Below are 7,500 nucleotides of genomic sequence, written 5' to 3' on the forward strand. Positions count from 1 at the left end.
GCGGGTTGTGGTTACTGAAAATGTCCATAACCTGTTGTATTTTGTCAGGGGGGATCGACATCAATAAATCGTCCACATATTTCCAAATGAATGGTGGTTGAAAATCTAGTATTCGTAGTACGGAATCCAGTAGATTTTCCATTACTAGGTCGGCTAGCGCTGGGGGCAAAGGGTTCCCCATGGCAGTTCCGAAGATCTGTTGGTAGTGCTGATTATTATAACGGAAGTAGCTCGAGTCTATACAAAATTCAACTATTTCTAAGAACAAATCCAAGTTAATGTTGGTATTTTGCTTAATTTGATTCCAGTTGTTGATTATGTCGTGCATAACAAGGTCTTTGGGTATTGACGTGAATAGGGATGTTACGTCCAAGGATATTAAAATATATCCTGGAGGCAAGGTCATTTTGTTCAGAAATTCGCAGCACGCGAACGAGTTTTTGATATTGTATTGGCTATGTATCGAACTATGGATAATTTTACTGACAAATTTGGATAATTGATATGATGGGGCTGTCATGTTTGGTACTACCGGGCGTAACGGAAGTCCTGTTTTGTGTGCTTTTGGTTGACCATATATTCTGGGGCAAACTGCGTTGTGGATAGATAGTTTTGAAGCTGTTTTTCTGTCTATTAATTTAAGTGTGAGTAGGCGTTGTACGAAGTTGTTATTCTTTTGTTGGAAACCTGATGTTGGATCACGTACGCGTTGGTATGTATGTTCATTGTCTAGAAACTGTAGCATTTTAGTTTGGTAATCTTGCATTGGCATAAGTACTGTTTTGTTTCCTTTGTCTGATTTTAATACGTATATGTCCGGGTTGTTTTTTGAAAAATTCTTAACTATTCTTATAGCATTTTTATAAAATCTATGGTTATCGTCATTCGGGGAACTATGTTTATTGTGGTGGATATGGTTCAAAATGGAGTTGGTGATTGTGCACCGTGTGCGGTCTTGTATTGTTGTATCGGGATTCGTTTTTAGTATGTTTTCTATTTCAGCTATGAGGTGGAAATATGTCATTTTTTGTATCGTTGATGATGGGATGGCAAAACTTGGTCCTAAACTAAGGAGTATTTCCATTTCGGGCGAAATTTGTTTGTCAGTACCGTTGTGTAGTGCTTTCGAGTTGGTTTCTAGAGTTGTTACGTTTGATGCTTTAATTTTTTTCTGTAATATGTTTTGGAACTTCCTTTTCGTTGTTTTGCATTTTTCTCGGACGTTTTTTTTCGTAAAACTTGTTTTGGCTATCGAAGAATGAAGTTGATGTTTGTGCAGTGACATTTGAGGAGTGGATCTTCGTTTCTAAAACGGCTTTTTGTTTTTCCAGTGACGATAATTTAAAGTAAGTATGTTGGATTTCAACATTTAGAATTGTCTTTTTGAACCGGGCTATGCACTTATTTAGTTTTTTTAAATGTGGACCATTTTCTTCCATCAACGGAGAGGTGAATTTAAAGCTATTTGCTATGTGGTTTGGGAAAACTCCTCTTTTGCGACAGCGAATAAGGAATGATTTTCTGTTTACTATGTTTCCTAATTTTTGGGTACCGTAAATAAAAACTATTTTCGACCCCCTCTTTCCTCTAGGTAACGCTCTTTGCATAGATCTTCAAAATTTTTAGTATTGATTGCGACGTTTCGTCAGTTCTCTACCTCCCCCAAGCGTTACGTATTTTTGGACGATCCCTATACGACATTGCTGCTTTAGGTAAGTTATATTTAAAATTGAAAAAAAAATTTTTTTTTTCATGATTCGATTATATACAATTTTGTATATAATCGAATCATATATAATCGAGTCAATATATAATCGAGTCTGTATATAATCGAGTCCGACCTGTATATATATATATATATATATATATATATATATATATATATATATATATATATATATATATATATATATATATATATATATATATATATATATATATATATATATATATATATATATATATATATATATATATATATATATATATATATATATATATATATATATATATATATATATATATATATATATATATATATATATATATATATATATATATATATATATATATATATATATATATATATATATATATATATATATATATATATATATATATATAATAGTGTTGAAATTTCACCATTTGTGGCAGAACACAAAATATTAATTCTGAATAGATATTAGTACATAAATAAATCATTACAAACATTCCCCCCCCTTTAAAAAAACAAGCAGCCGCAGAACCGCAAAACTGCAAACTGCGCCAGAGGGGGTGGTTCGCTTTAGGCAGGCAGCGAGTAGCCTTCCCATCATTACGTGGGCTTTCATCCAGTTGGTCGCCCCGCCGTACCAATTGAAGAAACACAAGTCGTTGGCAACACAAATAATCGTGAAGGCTCTGGATTGGAGAGAAAAAAAAAATGAAAAAAAAATTTTACCTATTAACGAGACCTATTTCACCATATACGATTTTTTACCAATTAACGAGACCAAGCTCAGAACACAAGTTGATACAAAAAGTTCATAACAAAATATCAAGATTTGTTATAATCCTGATATTTTTGATCGGGTGCATTCTAGGTGAAGTGTAAGTGGAACGTATGACGGTATAGAAATGCTTTCATTTATAAACAGAGTTTAGAGAAAAAATAGAGACGAAAATTTTGTTTTATTTATAGACGGAGAAAAAAAAGAAAATAATTTTTTTGAGATGACGAATTCAAGACGAGAGAATTGTGAGATTTTTCGAACGATTGATACGAGTGATTAAGAAGATTCATGAAATTAAAGGTTATTCACAAAGCAGGCATCAAAAAGAAGAGAAACTTCTAACCGACGAAGGTTATCCAAAGATAATGAGATTAAGGAGTATTTTATCATGTGAAATTATTATATGACGTTATTAAGAATTATTTGTCAAGAGAGAAAACACAGGAGCTAAATTGGTGGTGCATTAAGAACAGGTTTTTTCTCTAGCAAGAAATAAAAAGATGAGAAACAAGCAATGGTCAGTTACCCAGAGATTTTGTAAACAAATTAACTGAAGAAACGAGACGTTTTGCAACACCAAGACAATATCCAATGAAAAAAATGTGTTAGATGTTTTTTATGTCATTGTGTTTTGACTGAGTTGTTGTGTTTTGAAGATAAATGAAATGTTTATACACTAATAGTAGAGGAAGATATCTAAATCATAGACCGAAAAAAACAGAGACGGGCGTAGATGTTAAGTAGAAGAATAGAGAAATATAGCGTTAACATAAAATAGCCCGAACGCGAGTGAATAATAATTTTGAAAAACAAATCAGGAAAAAGACACAAAAAAAGAATTGATAGCAGAAAAGTTAATTTCACCACTTGCTTAGCAGGGTTAGCACTTAGAAGGAAAAAGACATTAAGCTTCAAAACGACGAGATGAGCAGATTGCACACTCTAGAGATGCCACCGGTTGCAAACGCCGCAAACAAACCAAAGCAAGGTACATTACCCCGAGACAAAAGTAGGTCAAGCCACTAAATCAGCTGACAACCTACTGCCGTAGAGAGTCCACTGGCCAAGATTTGAATTTTCACCAAGTCAGCATAATCTAAAGTTACTGAACCCTGTAATAGCGTAGAAGCGTTACTTCAATGTGAAATAGCATCAACCAGGTACCTAGTTGCATGCGCAGTATGGAGGGCGCACGATAACGAAACGACCGCGACAGGTGCAGGGCGGAAACCCCACCAAAGAAGGAATTCACACAAACACAAACACGGCGGACCGGGCGATCGCGACAACGTCGGGGCGCACGGCGCTCCTGGTATTCCGACGATGACGACACAACCAGGCGTCAGATACTAAGGCCAGACACTCCCCCCAGGTCCAAATACGGCAACCGAGCAGCGAGTATGAGAAGCAGCGCACCGCTACGGAGCGGATCTGAGATTATGTTTTTTTGTAATTTTGAAAGAAGAAAATTACATGTATGAAATGTTAATTTATATTAATATACGGTAAGTAGCACCAATGTAAGTCATTGCATTTTGCGCGCCAAGCCATATTATAAAACAAAAAATAACGAGATAAGTTCGTTACTCATGTCAAGAAAACAAGAGATATATTAAAAAAAGATAAAAAGTTATAAGACGCACCTAGAAGCCATCATAGTCAGGCATCAGGACGTTATCTCTTCGTGATAACAACCACCTTGGGAGAGCGGGAAAATGTGACGCAACACCCCGCGCAAATTTGCCAATGTTTCGTCACGTTGACATCAGAATTTAGGCTTCTGCTAAATTTAGTGAAATCAAGTAATATGTAAACTAGAACAATAGCCTGCTGCTGAGCTTACTCAATACCGTAGATTAAGCAGTTTGAATGAAAAAACAACTTTAACATAAACTGGAGCATTAGCATTAGCGGGTTTACTTGACCCCGCAGAAAACACCTTGTCATAACCAAACGTTCAAATCGTTGACCGAACAGAATAATAACAAAAAACTGAATTATGAAAATCGAACAGAACAATGACCAAGCGTCCGAGTTGCGAGCCATCGACCGACCGGTGGCTTACGAAATGAAAACATCCTTACCAATCATGCCACAATTTGCATAACTTTTTAATTTAACTATAAACAAAACCGTAGCTGGTGGCACAGCGCCACTCACGGTCAATCAAGAATGCGCGCGGTACTGAGTTTTAAGGCGCTCACGGGTACTCACAGAAGTTCGCGCAGGAGTGTCGTGAGCTCTCGCACATGCTTTGGTACGCGCTCCATAGGGCTCACGGCAAGCGGTTGAATACACTAAAATAAACTCGAAAATGAAACAAGCTAAGTCATACTATCGGCTAGAGTAGATCAGCTAGATAAGCGTTAGCTTAAGACCGAGAGGAAAAGTCTCTCTGTTACCTCTGCTAAGTTACCCAGGGTATTATTTAAGCAAAATTATAGTTCAATAAATTTAATCAATCCCATGATCCTAAAGAGGTGATTCCGCGTAAGTGCGCGTACAGGTTGTATTAGGATATATCACACAATCCTGGTAGGGAATACCCGTACACGCGCACTGATATGTGAACCCGGACAAAATTTCGGTAGAAAAAATACTCTTGCAAATTTTAACTAAGGAAACGATATATAATTCCGACTATTTATTACACAGTGCAACAAAAATTGACTTTTTTTCTGCCTTGTTTTCTATATAAATTTTTTGTGTATTTTGATGCAAAACCCAATTTCCCCGAGCTTGACCATATTTTAACTTAAGGGACAACAATGGCGCCATTTTAAACTTTTGAGAAATTGGAAATTTTTCAACGCCATTTTGTCTTAAAGCCAAACATCAAAATTCTAAGAGTTTATCCACATATTAGCATCTCTTTACCCATCTTTAAAATAAACAGATCTTAAATCGGACAAAAACTTAACTCAAAACGGTGATTCTACGAAAACGGTTTTGGCATGGTTTTAGAAAATTTCACAAAGCAAAATAATATCTAGTATATTTAGTGGTTAATTTGTGAGTTCGAAATAAAATTTGTGGTTAAGTGGTTTCCGAGAAATAACTGAGTCAAGCCATCTCGAAACATGATTTTGCTTCAAATGAATCGAACAACGATGATACATACATCAATCAAAAGCTTTTAATTTGTGGTTCACGAAAATGTAATTTTTAGGTCATAATTACTAGTGTTTTGAATAAATTTGTGTTTTATTGTTCACGTAGTTCTACGTTTTGTTTATTCACAAAATCGGACAAATCGAGGAAAAGGTTTTTTTCGCTATCAAAAATGAGATTCAAATTTAGATTTTCAGCAAGAAAATTTTAACAGACCGTTTCACTTCTGAAACTTTTCTTCCGTGTTACTTATACGCGAGCGCCAATATCACAACTACCTCCATAAGAGTTCACCTTGGATTCTCAGTGCGTCTTGAGCTGCCCGACAGGTCAGACGTGTTTTCGGTTACTTGTGGACTGGTCTTCGACTGCCTATAGCTTCAAGGTTTGTGTTTTGTTAGTGCATCTTTTAACGATTACCTGAAACTTATTTCACATCAGTCTTTGTCAAGACTACCTACTCTTTAATTTAACATTTGTTTTGACTTTTTTCGTACCCTGGAATGGCAGGGCGAAAAAAGAAACCACGCATCACTACGAGGAGAAAGAGAGAGCGTTCTCTCTAGGACAATTCGAGTGTCTGCAGTGATCCCTTCCCTTTGATATTTTGCCTGAGCAAGAAGCTGGTGAAACGGAAGTTATTAGTTATGAAAGGTAAACAAAATTCAGTTTCCCAATCAAAACAAACTTCAAAACATAATTCTCCAAGCTCCGCTGTACCAGCAAATTTTTCTACTCCTCTGCATACCCGTTTAACATATGCACAGTAGAGATGGTCGGGTTTGATGTTTTTCAAACCCGTACCCGACCCGAACTCGAATTTTTTTTTTCAGTCGAAACCCGAACCCGAAACTTTTTTTTTCGTTCAAACCCGAACCCGACCCGAACCCGAAAATTTTATTTCTTTGAAACCCGAACCAGACCCGAACCCGAAATTGTGAAACCCGAACCCGACCCGAACCCGAGATTTCATAGATTTTATAGTCGGGTTGCGGGTTTTCATACCCAATTCCGACCTAAACCCGACATTTTTGAACCCGAACCCGAAAATATTTTTTGCACAAAACCCGAACCCGACCCGTACCCGACACTTTCAAAAATTTTCAAACCCGAACTCGACCCGAACCCGTCGGGTACGGGTCGAGCTCGGGTTTCGGGTTTTCAAACCCGAAACCCGACCATCTCTAATGCACAAGTAACAGGTAGTTCAAACATTAGTTCACCTAATGTTGGTAGTTCGTAAATAACCGTTAACATGGGGGTTAACAAAAACCGGTAGAAAATAAAAATATATAGCTAATATTGTCACCGAAAATATTTTTTCTAATTTCAACTGCTTGGGGCCTATTACGGCAGGTGAACTTTTTTTTTCTGCAATAGGCTATGTTCGGTCTTATGGATGCCATGTTACAGGCAAAATCCGTGTTTGAAGCTATTCAAATTGGAACGAATTTTACAATTCAAATTGTTTCTAATTTAAAATTAGCAATGATTTTAAATAAAACAATGAACATTTAAAATTGAAATGCTTGCTCATTGAAGTCCAATGAGAATAAGCTTTTTAATTTTTTAACAGTAAATAATGTGCACATTGTTATAATTACTGGAACATTTTTGAAACCAAACATAAAATTAAAATATAATCCCAATTACGTGGTTCATAGAAATGATAGGATTCTGGGTTCCGGCGGTGGAGTTGCAATTGTTATCCATCACCGAATCAAACATCGTGCTCTTCCCCATCTTGAGACAAAAGTTATTCATACTTTGGGAATTGGAGTTCAAACTGAACTTGGGATTTTATTTACTGCCGCAGCATATTCATCATTCCAATGCACACGCGAGTACAAAAATTATTTTAAAGGTGATTTACAAAAACTCACCAGAAACCGTTCAA

General features: G+C 36.2%; 1 long non-coding RNA gene across 1 annotated transcript in view; it reads right to left on the reverse strand.

Moving 5' to 3' along the window:
• Positions 1-2,134: 2,134 nt before the first annotated feature.
• Positions 2,135-7,500, reverse strand: part of LOC129728017 (uncharacterized) — an 84,184-nt gene continuing 78,818 nt past the window's right edge. The window contains exon 3 of the long non-coding RNA XR_008728612.1: positions 2,135-2,400. This is a non-coding gene — a long non-coding RNA (uncharacterized LOC129728017). The remainder of the gene's footprint in view (positions 2,401-7,500) is intronic.

Source organism: Wyeomyia smithii, chromosome 3 (genome assembly GCF_029784165.1).
Source record: "Wyeomyia smithii strain HCP4-BCI-WySm-NY-G18 chromosome 3, ASM2978416v1, whole genome shotgun sequence".
Classification (NCBI taxonomy): Eukaryota; Metazoa; Arthropoda; class Insecta; order Diptera; family Culicidae; genus Wyeomyia; species Wyeomyia smithii.